Genomic DNA, 21,686 nt, shown 5'->3' with positions numbered 1-21,686 from the left:
TTGACACTGGGAATAGAATCTGGTGAAAGAGGTGGAAGAAGCAAGCCTTGGTGCTCACAAACACAGTCTGAATGATGCTCCAAGCCCTCACACACTTTTCTACCTGACCCTCTCCTCCATCTCTCCTCTGCAGTGAGAAGAGGCGAGTTGGAACAGGGGAAAAGAGAAGGAAGGTGGGCAGTAGGAAAGGAACCAAGGCCCACAGTTCATGCTGCTGGGACAGGATACTTATTTCTCCCCTTTCTGTGGGTGAAAAATATCTTTCACATTCTGGAGCAGAAATGCATGATTTACTATTGTTTTCATCATATCTATTTGGTACCCTTTCTCCAAATATACACATGTGTACAGTGATTTAGGTGTGTATGTTGGCTTTCTTTAATGTTTCTTCACTTTTATTTCCTGTCTTTTACTTTTTAAAAAAAATTATTTTATACTCTTAAAGAAGTGGAGTCTTGCCATGTAGACCAGGGTGGTCTTAAACTCCTAGACTTAAGCAATCCTCCCACCTTGGCCTTCCAAAGTGCTGGGATTATAGGCATGAGCCACTGTGCCTGTCTTAATGTAATGTATATTTTTTGTACATGTGTGTATGTTTGTGTGTTTTGGAAAAAGAGGTGAGTGGGGACAGGATGAGTTGTTTAGGGAACCTGAGCTTGATAACAAAGCATTTCATTCAATTTAATAAAGGATATCTATATTCTTTATTCTATCTATCTACCCACCTACCTTCCATTTATCTACCTAAGTTTTCTGCTGAGATATTGTCTGTATTACTGGATTACCATTATAGTTTCTTTGGGGAAACTCTATGTTGAAGTCCCAAAATCTGTCCCACACCAGTTTCCAGTGAGCAAGAATCAGTTCTGATGATCTTGTTCTGTCAAATATCAATTAAGAGCTTCTGAGTCAGATATTATGATAGTTCTCTATACCCATTCCAACCTCTTTTCCCTTGCTCCTTTCATAGAAGTTGCAAAGATCACATTTTCATGCTTCCTAGATGCTATGAGTGTCCATGAAATATCTTTAGACCAAGGAAACATGAATAGGAAGCCTTTCTTGAGACTTCTGAGATACAATGGACAACTCCATCTGCCTTTATTCTACACTTTCTTACTTTTTTTCTGCCTAGAATGAAGATGTGATGGCTGGAGCTTTAGCAGCCAACACATGATCATGAAGTAAAGCCAAGAAAATTAGACACCATGACCCTAATATCCATCACCCAAGAAATCAACACTGGCAACTACCTCTCAGAACTTGTGTTTAAATTCTTTCACTTGGGTTATCTAAGACTTGAAATGGAATGCAACCCCTGAGTAGTATAGGCAGGCATTGGGAAAATAGTGGAAACAGGACATGATTGAGGGTGTGGCTCATGGTTTTGTGGGCAGAGCAACTCTGTAGGAGTTGAAGACTTTAAGCTGTGTCCTCCGCAGTCATACCTTAGGAGTTCAGCTTCTTTCCTGCCTTGAGGAACCTGGAGCATAGAGATTTTATGAAACATGCCTCTGGCTATTAATGCAGAATCAGTGGCAACTCTAGTGTTAATCCTCCAGGCTAGATAAATTATGCGTTGTCTCCACCAGACCAAAACTTTACTAAAACAGCATTAATACCTATTTATATTTTTCTATCAATATTTCATAAATTTGAAGAGAAACAGCTTGAAATAATTCAGATTATTTTTTCTCTGTGTGTGCTTTCAGAGGCATCAATTATTGTGGGTGTACCTTCAGTATCACCTAAAGCTGCAATAAATTCCCTAATTCTAACTTTGAAGATTTTAGAAATGCTAATAGTGATATGCCTATGAATAATTACTCTTTTTTTTTTGAGACAGAATTTCACTCTTGTTGCCCAGGCTGGAGTACAATGGTGTGATCTCTGCTCCCTGCAACCTTTGCCTCCCAGGTTCAAGCGACTCTCCTGCTCAGCCTCTGGAGTAGCTGGGATTACAGGCTTGTACCATCACAACAGGCTAATGTATTTTTAGTAGAGACAGGGTTTTTCCATGTTGGTCAGGTTGGTCTCAAAGTCCCAACCTCAGGTGATCCGCCTGCCTTGGCCTCCCAAAGTGCTGGGATTACAGGTGTGAGCCACCGCAACTGGGTGAATTATTACTCTTGATGTAACACAGCATACTCCCCTAAAAAAAATAAACAAAATCTTTATTCAATTTAAGAATGGGTGACAACCTTTTGGCTTGGGTTGGGGAAGGTATGAGCAGGAGTTGTGTTGTGGGGGGCATGTGTGGACTTACTGTTTTAAATTCAAATTCTCACTGAGTGACCTATATCATTAGGTGAAAAAAAAAGACCTTCAGTACAACATTTTTATATTTTTCTAAATATTTCACATTTTCTAACTCATCTGATTTTTACAAAAATATTATTTGTCAAGAAGGTTGATTATAACTATTCCTATTTGAAACTAAGTAGGAAACTAAGTCATAAAGTATTATTTTTTTTATAGGCTTGGGTGTGGCTTCCAAGTATTCCAGGAAGACACAACTCCATTTAAAATTGGTGCAGAAATGGAAATCCATTGGTTATGTCTGCTACCTTGCTGTCCTTTAAGGTTGGCAATTAAAAAAAATTACTTGACCAACTGCCCTTTATTCCAGTCTTAATAACAACAATATCTGAACACTGGAAATGCAGTTAGCCTTCTGTATCTGTGGGGTCTGCACCCAAGGAGTCAACCAACCATGATTCAAAAATATTAAAAATAACAATACAACAATAAAAATAATACAGAGAAAAATAATATAGTATAACAACTATTTACATACCATTTACAATGTGTTAGATATTAAACATAATCTAGAGAAGATTTAAAGTTTATGGGAGGATGTGCATAGATTGTATGCAAATACTATGCCATTTTATATAAAAGACTTGAGCATCCACAATTTCAGTGTCCAAGGAGGTCCTGAAACCAATCTCCTATGAATACGAGGTTGGCTGTGTTTGAGAATCTATATTTCATCCACATTGAACCAGGAGAGGTAAGGAAGGAAGTGAAGAAAGGAGGGAGGAAGATGGGATGCAGCAAGTATTGAACAGCTGTTTTGGGCTGGGAGGGCATGGGAACTACAATCAATAGACATCATCTCAGTGACTCTGTGAAAGAACTCTGGAAGAGGTGCATTATCTACAACTTACCAGTGGAGAGATAGGTTAGAGAAGTTAAGTTACTTGCCCAATGTCATACGGCTAGTGTATCATAGAAGAGTGATCATACCGGGGAATATGTTTCAGGACCTGTGATCTTGCCAATATACTATAGCTGAAAGAGGAGTTTTGTTTAAGTAATAATGTGAAAGGGCTGGGAAACAGACTTGTGTGTCTGCCTTCCCAGCAGTTATCAAAAGACAGATTAGAACCATAGTGTTCTACCTTGAACAACTACATTTGAATCATTTGCATTTCTTGGTCCTGGTTTATGTATTTACAGTTATATTTCTTTTTTTTTAAACTCATTTTTATGTTATCTTGTGATTATTCATGTAGTCTTGCAAGAAACTCTAAATTCTTTTTAGAAGATGGGAGTACAAAGAAATAGTTTATATTTTACTAATATGAAAATAGATAATATAATGAATGAGTTCATTTGTGGAGGAGGTATGGCATTACCATATATGGCTTATTAAAACAATTGCTTTCACTAGCTGCAGGAATGTAGATAAAACTCTAATAAATTATGAATGCATTTCTGCTGTTAATATCCAGGTGAAGAAATCGGGAAGCCCTCAGCTACATCTGTCTCTACTCCAACATGGTCTAGATCCAATTTTTCAAGTATTTTTTCTTGTTTGCTGAGCCTCTTTTGTGTCTTATGTTTCTCTACTTTAAGGTTTAATTTTGTGTGTCATGACTTTTATATCTGTAACCAGATTATTAAAGAACCTTACTTTGGTAGGGTATAAACATAAAATGTTTTAAAAATTTGTCTGGGCATGGTGGCTTTTGCCTGTAATCCCAGCACTTTGGGAAGCTGTGGCAGGTGGATCTTCTGAGGTCAGGAGTTCAAGACCAGCCTGGCCAACATGTTGAAACCCCACCTCTACTAAAAAACCCAAAAATTAGCTGAGTGTGAGGGTGCACACCTGTAGTCCCAGCTAGTCTGGAAGCTGAGGCATGAGAATCACTTGAATCCAAGAGGCAGAGGTTGCAGTGAGCTGAGATCGCATCACTGTGCTCCAGCCTGGGAGACAGAGCAAGACTCCATCTCAAAAAAGAAAAAAGTTTTAAAAATTTTGCCCCTATTACAACCCCAAATGGACTACAGTAAAACTTATTTTTTAGTTCCCTAAAAATTAGTATATATCGAACTATTCTGATTATTTGTTCTGTATTTATATTGTAATAATCATGAAAACTTTATGATAGAAATATTCTTATTAACCTCTTTTGACAGAGGAAGACACTGGGACACCAAGAGGTTTCTTAGCTTGTGAGGGTGAAAAACTGGAGTACACCCAGGGGATGCTATGTGACAATTCCTTTTATTGCTATAGCCATGTCTCCAGCTATTCTATCACCTTCAGGGCATTTTCAGTTGTTAAAAGCATAGTTTGGTTTAAAACTCCAATCTCAAACTTGATTTAAAAATGCTTTTAACAGATTTATAGAGACATAATTCACATACCATACAGTTCATCTATTGAAAATATGCACGTCAATGGTTTTTAGTGTATTCATAGAATTGTGTCACAATCATCACAATCTTATTTTAGAACATTTCATCACTCTAAAAGGAAACCTGTACCCATTAACAGTCATTCTTTAGTCTCTCAAGCACTAAGCAACCACTAATCTACTTTCTTTCTGTATCAATTTGATTATTCAGTACATTTCATATACATGGAATAATAGAATATGTTTTTGTGGTGTCGTCTTTCACTAAACATAGGTTTTCAGAGTTCATTCAGGTTGTAGCATGTATCAGTACTTCATTTCTTCTCATTGCCAAATAAAAATTCATGTATAGATATGCTACATTGTATCTTTTCATTTTCCAGTTGATGGACATTTGAGTTGTTTGCTATGAATATTCATGGACAAGTTTTTGTGTGGATGTATGTTTTCATTTCTCTTGGATATATACCTAAAATAACTGTGGGGTCAAATGGTATTATACTCAAAAGTGGATGTACCATTTTATATTATCATCATCAGTGTGTGAAACTTCTGATTTCTCCACATCCTTGCTAACTCCTGTACTGATCTTTGTCTTCTTAGTGGGTGTTAAGTGGTATATCATTGTGGTTTTGATTTGCATTTCCCTGATGTTTAATGATGACAAACATCTTTTCATGTGCTTGTTAGCGGTCTATATGTCTCCTCTAGATCTTTTGTCCATTTAAAAATGTGCTTTTATTATTGAGTTGTGTTTTTTATACATTCTGAATATAAGTCCCTTATCAGGTATATATATAATTTACAGATATTCTTTTCTGTTAGTTGCCTTTTCATTTTCTTGATGATTTTTTTTTTCTTTTTGAGACAGTGTCTCACTTTGTTACCCAGGCTGGAATGCAGTGTGCAATGGCATGATCATAGCCCACTGCAGCCTCGAACTTCTGAGCTCAAGGGATCTTCTCACCTCAGCCTCCCAAGCAGCTGGACTCCAGGCATGCACCACCATGCTCAGCTAATTTTTAAAACATTTTTTTTGTAGACATGAAGTCTTGTTATGTTGTCCAGGCTGGCCTTGAACTCCTCACCTCAAGCAATCCTCTTGCTTTGATCTCCCAACACTCTGGAATTACAGATGTGAGCCACCATGCTTGACGTTTCTTGAAGCACAAAAATTTTTATTTAGATGAAGTCGTTTACTTTTTTTATTTTGTTATTTGTGCTTTTGGTGTTTTATTTAAGACTCTTTTGTCTAACCCAAGGTAATGAAAATTTACCCTGTAATTTATTCTAAGAGCTCTACAGTTTCACCTCTTAGATTTAGGTGTGTCATCAATAGTTAGTAATTTTTGTGTATAGTATGTGGTGTGACTTTATTGTTTTGCATCTTTGTATGCAGTTGTTCTAGCACTACTTATTGAGAAGACCATTCTTTTCCATTGATTTCTCTTGGCTTCCTTGTCAGAATCAGTAGATTATAAATTAAGGGTTTATTTCCATACTCTCAGTTCTATTCTATTGACCTCCATGTTCTTGTAAGAGTACTACATTTCTTGATTGTTACAGCTTTGTAGTAGGTTTTAAAATTAGTAAGCACAAGTCTGCCAATTTTTTTCTTTTTCAAGATTGCTCTGGCTATTCTGTGTCCCTTGCATTTTCATATGAATTTTAAGCTAAGCTTGTTAATTTCTGTAAAAAAGCAGCTCAGATTTTTATAAAGATTGCCTTGAATATGTAGATTAGCTTTGTGAGTGTGGCTGTCTTAATTCTTCGAATCTATGAACATAGGATGTCTTTACATTTATTTAGGTTGTTCTTCTATGTTTTGTAGTTTCCAGAGTATAACTTGTGTGGACAGGGAAAATGTGGCACATATACATCGTGGAATACTATGCATCCATAAAAAACGATAAGCTCGTGTCTTCAAAGAGGTAATTAAGGTTAAATGAGGTTATTTGGGTAGTCCCTCATCCAACATTACTGGTATCTTTATAAGAAGAAGAGATTAGGTCACAGATAGGTGGAGAGGGAAAGACTATGTGAAGACACAGAGAAAAGGTTGCCATCTGTGAGCTAAGGAGAAAGACTTCGGAAGAAACTAATCTGCTGAAACCTTTATCTTAGACCTTTATTTTCCAGAATTGTGAAAAAATAAATTTATGTTACTTAAGCTACTCAATCTGTGGTATTTTGTTAAAGCAGTGCTAATCAACTAATACAGATAACTTTTCAAGTACACCTCCAATGAATAAAATAGAAGATACCCTCCCTCACTTCCTCTCTTCCTCCTTGGCCTATCTTCTTGGATGCACCTACCTAGAGTAGAATTTTCATGGTACTGAGATGGGGTGTGGAGTAAGGAAGTGGATCATAGCTCAAATGCCATAGATTCTTGCTGTTCTTATCAAGATCTATTAGAATTTCTTAATAAATGTTTCCTTATTTACTATATGCCATTAGGATAATTTCCAGAGATTTTGCAATTGTAAATCAATTGAATAAAATGGAATCCATCTTCCTTCCCTCATTTCTTTCTTTCCTCCTTTCCTTCCTTCCCTCCTTCCTTCCTTTCCTTCCTTCCCTCCTTCCCTCCTTCCCTCCTTCCTTCCCTCCCTCCCTCCCTCCCTTCCTCCCTTCCTTCCTTCCTTCCATGTTTATTACGGCCACCAGCCTCACCACAGTCCCATAATGAGGAAAATAATTTATCCAGCCATCCCTGTTTATAAAATTCTTTAGGGAAATCACTTGTAAAGTGTGGATATCCAGGAACTTTGAATTGGAAACTGCTGGCCAGCCCTTGGATTCCTAGTGTGAGGTATGACTTTGTGAAGACGTTTACATTGGTAAGGCTCAGACAAGGTTTTTAAATAACAGAATGTTTACCTCAAAAATCTTCTGTATTCAGTGCCATGGAGGAGTATCCTTAGCGGAAATTATGCATTTGCTGGTTTCAGCATTTCACATTCTGGATTTTGGCACGAATTTCAAGATTTTAATTATTTTAAATTAAAATACATGAAAATATTATTGAATTTTCTTTTAATAAATTTCAGTATTGGCCTAAACCAATAACTAAGTGATTATAGTTATTGCCTTTTACAAAGAGTAAGTTTTTGGTATTTATTTATAACTTTATTGAATATTTCCTGTGCCTAGATACAGCTAAAATTTCATTGTATAGATATTATACATTGCATATCTTAATTAGTGATTTGTTTAGATATCCCACCAAATTATTTGTGCTGCTACATCAGAAAATTAAATAATGATTTTTAAGTGTTTTTTTATTAAAAATAACTGAAGCAGTTATTTTGAAACCAGTGGAAAATGAACTATCTAATTTAACAATCAATCATGGATACCTGGGGAAATATTTCAGAATCAAAAAATATTAAGAATAATATCTCCTCAAACAATATATATTTATTGTGTGTGCATGCATATTTCTGTTCAACTCAAAAAATAGAGATTAAGTGTCCATGTGTTCAAAACCCTGCCTCTGTGCCAGAGACTCTATCAGCTTTCCATCTACTTGGAGGTGAATTATATGTGACTAAGCTGGTAGAAAGTTTAAGAAAGTTGCTTCAGAGAGTTTGGAATAAATATCAGAGCAGAGAATAAATACAATTTGTTTGAGTTTCCAGGAAATGCACAAGGGAGGTGATATTGATATTAATAATATACATACTTTGTGCAGGAATTCATTGCTTATTCAATTCTTTAAATTTTCATTGTATTATTAGTTTCATTTGGTTTTAACTTACTTCATTTTTTCTTATTTGCTCATCTGACTAGTTTTAAAGCTTCTTGAGGACAAGGAACTTGTCATAATCATATTTGCTCCAAATGCTTGCTATTCTTTTGCATTCAATACCCGTAATAGTTGCTGAACAAACGTTTGCTTAATTAAATTTAGCATCCTGTGATGAGACGATTATGCAGAGGCTCAGAGCTCTAATATATATAGGTCAAAATATCTTTGATAAGAGGATTTAAGATGAACAGATAATTGCAGGGGCAATAATTAACACTTTTCTTTGAAAAGCAGTCAGGGCACAGATGGAGATAAGGTCAGAAGCTATGAAAATATTTTTGAGTAGCAAGGGGGATATGGCAGGATATTTTTGTTTATAGATATAGAGGGGAAAGAAGGTAAGTGGCACTTGCAACAATTAGAGACTGGAGTAGTTAATTTGTACTCATGAGAATAGATTCCATAATATTGCTGAGGATTGACTGCAGTGCCCACCTGTGCAAGGCATCATTATGAAGTCTGAATGAATAAAGAAGACTTAGTTTCTGCTCTCAAGCATCTTTTCAAAATACATTTATCTTAGAAACATATTATCAGCATTGTTTCTCTCATTTCTGTTTTTCCAATTTCTCAATATTTGGGTTGTTGACTCTCCCTACCCAGCATCAGGTATGTTCTGATTCTAAAGGTAATCCCAAGTAAGGCAGAAATATAGCCTCACTTTTAGTATTCAAGAGAATTTGAAAATGAGTCTCACATCTAGACCTGGGACCCAGGACCTAGAGCCTAGCCTTGGGTGCTAGACCATGTTGCTTCCTTGAATTTTCTCTTAATACGTAAATGAGAGCGGGGGGCATTGTTTTGTCACATGGCTACACCATTGCTTTCATCTGGCTTGGCACCTTCCTTCCCCTGGGCCTTTGCCTTGGTCCCCAATCTTTTGTCAGCTATATCTCTCTGCCCATTTCCTCTGGCCCCAAAATCAGCCTGTTTTGTTTCTTCTAATTCCTTTCTCTGAGGGCTAGGACATTATCCTGGAATCTGAGGCTGCAGGCCCCAGCTCTATAGGAAATGAATAGATTCCCTAGGACTACCTTTACAGTACTCTTCCCATTTCTTGAGCATTCTAGCTGTTCTCCTTCTGAAAAATTTCATTGCTGTGCACTTCATCTGTCAGACTAGTTTACCCAGGAGTAATGGTTTTCCTGAATTGTGCCAAGTTTGTTATACCCCTTGGATTCTAAGCTTCAGTCTATCTAGCTGAATTTCCCTAGCTCTGTGGATGGAGGTAGTTCAGATTCTATGCTACCCTTACCTCCATTCTTATCCCACCTGGCATCTCATTTCTTCCTTCCAGCTCCATGTTGCTGAGCTCCTGCATACCTTAAACTCAAGTCCAGATAGGTATTGCCAAATTGATCTTGCATTAAATGACGATTCTAATCCAGTCAGAATAGTTTTCCTAGCAAAGAGGAGTTTCCATAGATAGATAGATAGATAGATAGATAGATAGATAGATAGAGTTTGGCTGTGTCCCCACCTTAATCTCATCTTGAATTGTAGCTCCCACAATTCCCACATGTCATCAGAGAGACTTGGTGGGAGGTAATTGAATCATGGGGGTATCTTACCCATGCTGTTCTCATGATAGTGAATAAGTCTCAGGAGATCTGATGGTTTTATAAAAGGGAGCTTCCCTGCACAAGTTCTGTTCTCTTGTATGCCACCATGCAAGACATGCCTTTCACCTTCTGCCATAATTGTGAGACCTCCCCAGCCATGTGGAACTGTGAGTCCATTAAACCTCTTTCTTTCATAAATTTCCTAGTCTTGGGTGTGTCTTTATCAGAAGCATGAAAATGAACATATATATATATCGCCATCCAAAAATTTATCCTTTTAAAATGTTAACTTTGTGCACAAATATAAGTATTTCCATCCATTCATCCATCCATCCATCCATCCATCCATCTAACAGACATTTAGCAAGAAACTTCTAAATTTAAACCATCATGCTTAAATGATGATTGGTAAGTTCAAGTCATACAAATTCCCTGAATATAAAACTCTGCTAGCTTCAGAGTTTTTAAGAAGACAGCATGAGGTCTTTATCTTTTTTGCTATAAAATTATGAGTTATATATTCTAGACCATGAGTGTAAATTTGAAGCTAAGCATATTTTAAGTTTGAGTAATAAAAATATGATCTCAACTCTATTATATGGGATTTGAAAGCTAACTGTTATGTGTCAGGTACTTTATATACTTTATGAGATACATTTTATCTTTATCCATGATTTAAGATATGAAAATAAAAAATGGGAGCATGGATAAATTAAGTAACGTGCAAAGTCAATTATCAGAAAACAGTGGAGACAGATTAAAGCTTAGGTATTTCTAGGTATAAAGTCTAGGCTTTTACATCTCACTGTAGCACCTCTTTAGATGTTTAATAAAGATTAAAAGCAACATTTGAATTTTTATAATCTGATCTTATTAAAATATTCTATTTTTTCTTTAAAATGGATGCCTTCTTATCTACCCTAAAAAATCTACCATTATAAGATGTTACCCTCCAATCCCCAAATCCTTCCAGTGCTATGCCCCTCCCAGAATTTGTTTAACATTTAAATAATCGGAAACATAGCTGAAGAAAGGGGTTCTTTTTTTTTTTTGATTCTAGTTACATAAAATTTATTTATTTATTTATTTTTTCCCCCATTTATTTATTTTACTGCATTTTAGGTTTTGGGGTACATGTGAAGAACATGCAAAATTGTTGCATAGGTACACACGTGGCAGTGTGATTTGCTGCCTTCCTCCCCATCACCTACATCTGGCATCTCTACCCTTGCTATCTCTCCCCAGCTCCCCACTGCCCACCGTCCCTCCCCTATTTCCCCCCAACTGACCCCAGTATGTAGTGCTCCCCTCCCTGTGTCCATGTGTTCTCATTGTTCAACACCCGCCTATGAGTGAGAACATGCGGTGTTTGATCTTCTGCTCTTCTGTCAGTTTGCTGAGAATGATGGTTTCCAGGTTCATCCATGTCCCTACAAAGGACACAAATTCATCGTTTTTGATGGCTGCATAATATGCCATGGTGTATATGTGCCACATTTTCCCTATCCAGTCTATCGTCGATGGGCATTTGGGTTGGTTCCAGGTCTTTGCTATTGTAAGCAGTGCTGCAATGAACATTCATGTGCACGTGTCCTATAGTAGAACGATTTATAATCCTTTGGATATATACCCAGTAATGGGATTGCTGGGTCAAATGGAATTTCTATTTCTAGGTCCTTGAGGAATCGCCACACTGTCTTCCACAATAGTTGAACTAATTTACACTCCCACCAACAGTGCAAAAGTGTTCCTATTTCTCCACATCCTCTCCAGCATGTGTTGTCTCCAGATTTTTTAATGAATGCCATTTTAACTGGCGTGAGATGGTATCTCAATGTAGTTTTGATTTGCATTTCTCTGATGACCAGTGATGATGAGCATTTTTTCATATGTTTGTTGGCCTCATGTATGTCTTCTTTTGTAAAGTGTCTGTTCATATCCTTTGCCCACTTTTGAATGGGCTTGTTAGTTTTTTTCTTGTAAATCTGTTTTAGTTCTTTGTAAATTCTGGATATCAGCCCTTTGTCAGATGGGTAAACTGCAAAAATTTTTTCCCATTCTGTTGGTTGCCGATTCACTCTAATGACTGTTTCTTTTGCAGTGCAGAAGCTGTGGAGTTTGTTTAGGTCCCATTTGTCTATTTTGGCTTTTGTTGTCAATGCTTTTGGTGTTTTGGTCATGAAGTCCTTGCCTACACCTATGTCCTGAATGGTTTTACCTAGATTTTCTTCTAGGGTTTTTATGGTGTTAGGTCTTATGTTTAAGTCTTTAATCCATCTGGAGTTAATTTTAGTGTCAGGAAGGGGTCCAGTTTCTGCTTTCTGCACATGGCTAGTCAGCTTTCCCAACACAATTTATTGAACAGGGAATCCTTTCCCCATTGCTTGTTTTTGTCTGGTTTGTCAAAGATCAGATGGTTGTAGATACGTTGTGTTGCCTCCAAGACCTCTGTTCTGTTCCGTTGGTCTATATCTCTGTTTTGGTACCAGTACCATGCTGTTTTGATTACTGTAGCCTTGTAGTATAGTTTGAAGTCCGGTAGTGTGATGCCTCCCACTTTGTTCTTTTTGCTTTGAATTGACTTGGCTATGAGGGCTCTCTTTTGGTTCCATATGAAGTTTAAGGTGGTTTTTTCCAGTTCTGTGAAGAAGGTCATTGGTAGCTTGATGGGGATAGCATTGAATCTGTAAATTACTTTGGGCAGTATGGCCATTTTCACGATATTGATTCTTCCTAACCATGAACATGGAATGTTTCTCCATCTGTTTGTGTCCTCTCTTATTTCGTTGAGCAGTGGCTTGTAGTTCTCCTTGAAGAGGTCCTTTACGTTCCTTGTTAGTTGCATTCCTAGGTATTTTATTCTCTTTGTGGCAATTGTGAACGGAAGTTTGTTCTTGATTTGGCTCTCTTTAAGTCTGTTATTGGTGTATAGGAATGCATGTGATTTTTGTACATTGATTTTGTATCCTGAGACTTTGCTGAACTTGCTTATCAGTTCCAGGAGATTGGGGCTGAGACGATGGGGTCTTCTAGATATACAATCATGTCATCTGCAAATAGAGACAATTTGACTTCCTCCTTTCGTATTTGAATGCCCTTTATTTCTTTTTCTTGCCTGATTGCTCTGGCTAGAACTTCTAATACTACATTGAATAGCAGTGGTGAGAGAGGGCATCCTTGTCTGGTGCCACATTTCAAGGGGAATGCTTCCAGTTTTTGCCCATTCAGTATGATATTGGCTGTTGGTTTGTCATAAATAGCTTTTATTATTTTGAGATATGTTCCATCAATACCTAGCTTATTGAGGGTTTTTAGCATAAAGGGCTGTTGAATTTTGTCAAAGGCCTTCTCTGCATCAATTGAGATAATCATGTGGCTTTTGTCTTTGGTTCTGTTTATGTGGTGAATTATGTTTACAGACTTGCGTATGTTGAACCAGCCTTTCATCCCTGGGATGAAGCCTACTTGATCATGGTGGATAAGCTTTTTGATGTGCTGTTGCAGTCGGCTTGTCAGTATTTTATTGAAGATTTTTGCATCTATGTTCATCATGGATATTGGCCTGAAGTTTTCTTTTCTTGTTGAGTCTCTGCAAGAAAGGGGTTCTAATGAGTCAGAAGAAAAGGCATTGTTTCACTTCTGGTCAAGCAGTTTCCTCTGGGTGTAGTATCTCAGACTATCACTCAAATGCTGATAACTGTCATGTTGTGACCAAATTCTAACCATGCCTATTATGTAGTTTCCCAGCCCATGACAAAAAGAGGAGGCTATGAGGAAGACATAACTACAAGAAATAGCAGCTGTTGTGTTTTGATGAGAGAATGGATGGGAAAGCTATAAAGGCAGGAAAAGGGACTAAGAAAATATTTAAGAGGTCATTGCCAGCTGGGTGTGGTGGCTCACACCTGTTCAGATAAGTTTATGGTGGTTCAGCAATTTTGGGGACCAAGGCAGGCAGATCACCTGAGGTCAAGAGTTCGAGACCGGCCTGGCCAACATGGCGAAACTCTGTCTCACCTAAAAATATGAAAATTAGCTGGGCATGGTGGTATATGCCTGTAGTCCCAGCTACTTGGGAGGCTGAGGCATGAGAATTGCTTGAACCCAGGTGGTAGAGGTTGCAGTGAGCCGAGATTGTGCCACTGCATTCCAGCCTGGGAGGCAGAGTAAAACTGTGTCTCAAAAAAAAAAGAGGTCATTTATTGTTGGACACTAGCATACCTGTCTCAATAGGGCATTGTAGTCTGTTAATTGTCTTTTTACAACCATTTTGGAAGGAGCTGGTGCATAGGGACATGAATAATGATGACTTTGAGGACCAAATAAAATATTAAAACTATTCCAATCCTTTTTTTTTTTTGGATGGCAAGGAAGCGTGTACTATATGGGAGAGTGCTGAAATTCAAAATGCTTTTAGTGCTTCAAGGAATAAGCTTCTATTATCTGAAATATGCATCCAGTGCTACTTCTTAGCTGCTTGTTGACCTTGGGAAAGTTACTTCATTTCTCTGAGACTATTTGTTTGTCTATAAAATGAGTCTAATAAAAATAAAGAAAGGTTTGTTTTGAGGATTAAATTAGATCAAGTGCTAATACAGCTCCCAGCCTATGCTAAGTGCTGAAGAAAGAGCTGTTGTTTTGTAGGTTCTGTCCATTTGCGTTTTGCCCATGTTTTTCCTTGGATCCACAGATTTAGGTTTTTGCATTTTATAGTTTAAGAAAATTCATCTGCAGAGATATGTTTATTAGGGAGTGAGCCTTCCGTGTCTTGAGACCCATCCTTGCCTGAATTCCTCATTACTTTTTACAATTAAATAAGACTTGACTACATTTCTCATTTCTTTTTCTCACCCTTTTGCTCCACAGGCACCACACAGGAGCCATGATCTATTTAGTTTAAAGAGTGCTAGGCCAGCCTCTGAAGACCCAGATATTATTTTGTCTCTGCCAGTAACTCACTGTGGGAACTTAGGGAAGCAGCTCACTTTCCCTCAGCTTTAGTCTGTTGTTACTTATTAATATTTCTGTTGCCTGATTTTATAGTATTTTCTATCAGTCTTTGGAACTATCTAAATGCCTTTGTTCAGATAAGTTTAACTATCTACTTCATATATTACGGATAAGGATTCTGGAGTCACACTGACTAGCTCTGACGCTTACCACTGTGGTAGACACCTTGCCTAACCTGCCTGTACTTTGGTCTACTTAGTTGTAAAACGGGGATGAGAGTAGCTACTCCCTAGAGTTGTTATGCAGGTTAAAAAATTACTAACACAACTGCAGCATTTGAAATCATATCTAACATATAGTAAAAGCCCCATAAGGGATATAGAAACAAATACATTTCTAAAGCACTGACAATTTAGTGGAGGAGATATTCTGTACCAATAACAAAGCAGAGTATGAGGCATGTGCAATTGAGGGACATTTGCAAAATCTGTGGAGGGCAGAGAAAGGAGCAGTTAATTCAGACTGAAAGGACCAGGAAAGGTTTTGTGAAATAGGTTGACTGTGGTCTGTATATTGAGAAGTGAGCTGGTGTAAAGGGAATGGATTCTTGCTAAAAGACGCAAAAGGAGCCAAGGTGAGAAAACACAGAAAGTCACTGATGTGTAGCTCTCCTTTTGCTGGAGTGCTGAGATTAAGTGAGGGTGTGCAATGGGACATGAATTTTGGAGAATGGTCTTGGGGTAAATCAGGAGGAGGTTTAGGGTTTTGCTAAGGAATATGGAGTTGACTCTATCAGCAAGAGGAAACATGGAATGTTGTTGAAGTGATAGGATCCCGTGTGTAAGTTAGGAAGAAGACTCAGGTGATTTCATCATGGAGAAATTAGAGAAGAGAGAAACTAGAGTCAGGGAGATAAGTTAGTTAAGGGTCCTTGGAATAATCTAGGTGAGAGAATATAAGGGTCTGAATTGGAGAAGTGGTTATGCAGAGGGAGAGAAGGGCTCAGAATTGAGAACTGGGATGGTAGATCCTGTCTTAGAAATTCTCTTACCCGCTTATTGTGCCTTTTTTTCTGACTATGGCCCCTTCTTTTAAACTTCCCAGGATCCATGGAGTTCCTCTGTGGTGATCCACCTGTACTCAGAAACTTACATGTGTCTAGGCATGAAAAAGTTAAATGTCAATCATCAGTGAGCTAGGAAGCTGAAAGCTTTTATTCTCATTTATATTAGGTAGGAGATATTTTAGAGGCAGAAAATAATTACACAACAAACAATAACTTTTCTTAAAATGAGGAAAAGCCTCAAAGTAGTAATTAATTTGAAATACTTTTCTTACAGAAAACAAAAATATTAGGTGGTGCTTTAAATGTTTTAACTATATATCTGTAATTGACATTGTGTAGTGGGGAACGGGGATATTTTATAATGCACCATCTGTGGTACAGAGAGCATTGTCTTTCACTATTGTCTAGATCTGTATAATGGCAAATAGGAAAGTGACCATCTAGATCAAAAGAAATGACTTATAGATAACATCTATGTATTTCAAGGCAGAAATTCTCTTTACAGGAAAGCGTGCATTTTAAGCAATTGTAGGTCATGAAGATTCTCTTTAATGAGTTCTACCTGGTCTGACGAAAAAAGTGAAGTTCATGAATCTGTGCGAAATCCAAATTGCAAACAATCAGTGAAAACTGATGCAACAGAGTGACAAAAGTAGAGAAAAAACATAAAGTTAACAAATTTTAGAGTGAAAATCATGCCATGATGAGAAGAGATTGCTAATGGAGCCCAGGAGCACACTGTAGCAGTTGTTCTTCATTGGCACAGAGAAGCATATATGTATATGCATATTTTAGAACATGCCATCTCCTATAAAGCATTGTAGAAAGTGCTCTGATACTTTTTATTGATATATTTCGAGTCTAGCTTTCATGGTAGAATGTTTGCATAAATGTTCAGAAATTTTTCTTCTTCCTATATGCATGCCCCTTTGCAATGTGACTTTGCAGCAACTCCCATTCAAAAGTGAATCGATTTCTTTACTCTTTGAATTTGGGCTTGACCACATGACTTGCTTTGGCCAGTGGAATATTAGCACATCTGATGCAAGTAGAGCCTTGCAAAGTACTTGCTTTCAGGAACTTGCTGTCCCTTGCTGCTCTTGGTAACCTTGTGTCCAACAAACTTGGGCTACCTGCTGGATGATGAGCAGCATAAGGTCAGTTACATGTTGGAACAATTGCCCTTGCCAACAGCCAGTCAACCCCAAGACATGTAAATAGCCAGCTGATCACAAGTGCATGATTGGATCTAGCCAACACCCTGTGGATTAGAGATGAGCCATTCCAGCTGAGTCTAATCCAAATTGCTAATCCACAGGATTGTGAGCAAATAAGTGTGTTCAGTGCTAACTCTGGGATAGCAAAATGTAATGGTTACAGCTCATTACCCTATTAATTGTTTGCATCTGTTAAGTCCAAACTATATTTCTTTTTTTGCATCTTCTTCTTCCAAAACCAGCACTGTGGTAGAGACAGCTAGTTCTTCAGTATCCATTTTCTCTTCCTTCCTTTTATGAATAGATACTGTTCCCCATCTCCTACATTTGAATTTTACCTAGGCACATGGCTGTCCAACTTGAGATGAAATTTTCTAGCTTCTCTTGCAACTAAGGTGTGGTCATGTGACAAAGATTGGCCAATGGGAAGTGGGTGGAAGAAATGTGTGCTAAGAACTTTCCCCCTCCTGTTTTCTCTTCCCATTTTTACATGCTGGAAAATGGAGCCATCTGAGGCCCAGAGATGGAAGCCATATGTTGAAGGTGGCAGAAATAACCCACCAGCTAAGGTTCCAAAATAACTTTGTAGACCAGAGCCACTTACCCACTTTGGACCACTCACCTACTACTGGTCTGTTAGTGAGAGAAAAACAAACTTCTACATTAAGTATGTCACTATAACTTCAGGTCTGTTTGTTATAGCAGCTTGACTCTTGAAATACACAGAAGACACAAGCATATAAACACCCACTGGCTAATATAGTACTTAGATCTCAGGAGCTCAACAAATTCTAGATCCATGTATATATTCAGTACCACATACTGCCTATTGTGTTAAGCACAGAGTTGCATAGATAATTTTTTCTCTGTCTCCCTTTTTTTGTCCAGTAACTGACAACTAGCTGGGAAAGATAGAAAAAAAAATAATAAAGGGAAATTAAAGGTGGAGAGTACTGTAACAGAGGACTCTGTCAGGGGTGGTAGCCAGAGATAATGAAAGGATTTGGACATCTCTTAAAAGTTTGCTGCAGTGGGATGAAACACAAATCATGAAACAGAGCATCTATTCAATGCACCTGTACAATTACTTTCACAGAATTTGAAGGCCTCCTCTCACTTGTTTCTAGGTCACTGACCTCGAGCTGGAGTGGGGGTAGGGGGTGGCCACTGGCTTACTGTTTTCACACTTCAGACTTCCAACACTAGCTTTTCAAAGGGTTTTGTGTGTCAGGTGTAAGGGTGGCAGTAGAGTTGGAGGTTAGGTTTAGAAGGATTACTGACAATCCTGTAATAACTTTTGAAATAGCTTTTCAGATCAATTCCCATTCATTTCCTACTTTACAGAGAAGAGAGGACCACAGAAGGATCAACAGTGATGAGAAAAACTAAGAGGAAAAAACTTCACTCACCACACCTGGAAATGGAACTGAACTCTGTTCTTGTGTCCTGTTTTCTTTCCCCAACATCTCCTGTGGCTTATTTGTGTGTGTGTGTTGTTTTTTCTGTCATCTAGAATGGTTTTTATTTTATATGGAGAATATCCTCAGAAGAAGATACTAACTGAGAAATCATTAACAAAAGTTCAAGAAGAGAACATACAGAGTATCTTGGGTGTTAACAAAGAGATGCTAAGCATGAAAAAGAAGCTTTTCAAATTGGGAAGTCTTGTCTATTTCATCTCATTGCACCAAGTCTCCTCTCATGCTCATTTGCAGTAGTGATATTGCACCTTGAGTTACAATGGTCTTGCTTTTAATGAATGCCTTGCTGATATGTGCCATATGTTTTCAGACTATCTTTCATTTCTACGTTGTAGAGCGTATGCCTTTATACAAAGCAATCATCCTCTGCAGGCCTCAGTTTCCTAATCTATAAAATAACTAGGTAATCTCTGAAATCTCCTTGGGGTCCCAAATTCTACAATTTGCGTTTCCTTATAAGCATATTGATTAGAGTATGGTGACAACTGTAGCTACAGTGACAACAGAATGATGAAGCATATTAACATTAGTGTTAATGCAATAATCAGCTGTGTTTTGTTCCATATGGCAATTTATTTCAACAATTAAGCCAAACTCCATCTGCTTTGGCATCAACAGTTTTTCAGATGAGTTCCTGAACCATATCTTTGAAAATTATTTTATTTTTCTCAAATATTGCTACCATCAATAAATGACAGCATGGAGTCTTTCTGTTAAAAAAAAACACACAACAAAAAACTAGTAACAAAGCCCATCTTATTTAATAAAGGAATTGTTTTGCTATTTGACCTTATGAATATGTTGTACAGTCTAATCAATAGGCCCAGAAAAGGAAAATAAATCTTGATGTCGGTGTGGAGGGAACGCACAAGGTGCACTAGTTTCTGGAGCAGGCAAAGCAAGTCTTGACACTGTCAGCAGCAGATTTCTATTTTTCTGACCTGAGGATCCTGTTGGGACAGGATGTGCTTCCATCTGTGATGAAGACAAGACAAATGGTGCATTCCCCACATCCGGCAGGGGTGTCTTTCTTTGGCTTGGGTTGAGCTGCATTGACAGAATAGCAATAGGGAACATTTGTCTTTATCTTTATAACACCTGACAAGAGGCATGATTACTGCTGTAAGGGTATCAAAATAAAGAAAAAAATTGGCTGTCCAAGAGCCCTGTTATTTATCACATTCAGAAACGCTAACCCAGACTAGCAGGGTAGAAATTCCTTGTCAAATGGCCTCTAAAAGTTATTATTTTCCGCCCCAGTACAATATATGAGGTGCATGGATCTCACCTATGCTGTCTTTTTTCCTCCTGATGTACATGTTAGGGGCAGTTTCTCTGGAGACCAGGCTGTGCTTTTGCAGACTGAAAGTTGCCTCCATGTGGCTCACTGTATGCACCAACCTGACAATACACACACTACTCCTTGCTTGCGCATGAAATACAGAAAATCGCTAGCTTTCAGCTTATTCACAAACATTGAATGTATACAGCAAAAATTCAATTTATTTTGCAGCAAGTGTTAGGATGTCTCCAGGCAAATTAAAGCCAGAGCTGACTTCGTTCAACCCCTTTATTTCCCCTTCCTTGTTTTTCTAATTAGGCAGGTTTTCTTCTGCTTTACAAACACCATCTCTGCCTAAATCATTGCAGGTTTATTGAATCTTGAATACAATAGGCTTGCACCATTCATATTAATACCATGTCAGGAAGGTATAATCCATTCCTCTGCACATAGGCTCCAAATATCTCCAAAGTCATACTAAATGCCTTTATGACATAGCATGCATTTTTCTGCTCTGGCTTGTGGGAACCTGCATGTGCTATAGACAATGATTTTCCCAAAGAATTTGTAAACAGTAGACGGGTCTATGTAGTGTTTGCTTTGAAAGGCCACCTCCTTCAGTATATAGCACCAAAGTCGCATATCTTTTTTTTTTTTTTTTTTTGCTTCAAAGTGTTCTCTTTCAGTAGGCCTTTGCAAAAGAGGGCACTTGCTCACAATTCCTCATGAGGAGCAATTCAAGAATGAAATCAATGGCCTAAGGCTTGTTCAGAATTCAACATTTTATTTGGATTTGACATTCTTCTGTAGAGTTTAGAGCAGTGGTTCTCAACTTTGGCTTTCTATTAGAATCATCTGGGGAGCTTAAAAAATAAATTGATGCCCAAGTGTTTTTCCAGCCTAATTAAAGGAGAATCTCTGGGGGTGGGACTAGGGCAATTACATACTTAAAAAGCCCCCCAGGTGATTCTAATGAGCAAGGAAGGTTGAAAGCCAGTGGTTTATACGGTTCTTTTTATCATCAGAATATATACAAAGAATTTTTTTTTATTATTCATTCAATAAATATTTGAATGAGTACTATCCTTCGGGAAAGGGACCATACACTACAGGGGATTAAAAGCTGTTAGAAGGAACTTCTATGTTCTCAAAGTAGCTGTCAAGTTAATAGAAAGCATGAGGTTTTTGTTTATTCTGCACATATTTATTGAGTCCTACTATACGCTGTGAGCACTGAGGACTCAGCAGTGAACAAGATGGACAAGTTTCCTGGTGTCATTGAGCTTACAGTCAAGTAAACAATGTAAAAAAACAACAAATAGGTACTTATGATGAGTACTGTAAAAATATGGATACAGAAGTAATGTGATCGAGAGTAGCTGGGACAGGAAAGGCATTCTGGGATGCTTCTCTGAGCCCTGAATCTGAGCAATGCAAAGGAAACAGTCAAGTGAAGGTCTTGAGGGAGCGAGTTCTGGACAGCAGGAGTGAACAACTGCTAGGAGCAGAAGGAAGCCAAAGTCTTCAGACTAAGTGGGAAGTCAGAGATGAGGTCAGACAGGTAGACGGGGGTAGAAATTCTGCATATAGATAATCTTGACAAAGAGAAGAAAGCAGATAAGAGTCGGAGGTGCAAATTAAGGGTTGTGAGCATTTAAATATGCAAGG

Source organism: Sapajus apella, unplaced genomic scaffold (genome assembly GCF_009761245.1).
Source record: "Sapajus apella isolate SASKATOON/1434 unplaced genomic scaffold, GSC_monkey_1.0 scaffold2, whole genome shotgun sequence".
Taxonomy (NCBI): Eukaryota; Metazoa; Chordata; class Mammalia; order Primates; family Cebidae; genus Sapajus; species Sapajus apella.
This window is presented reverse-complemented; position numbering follows the sequence as displayed.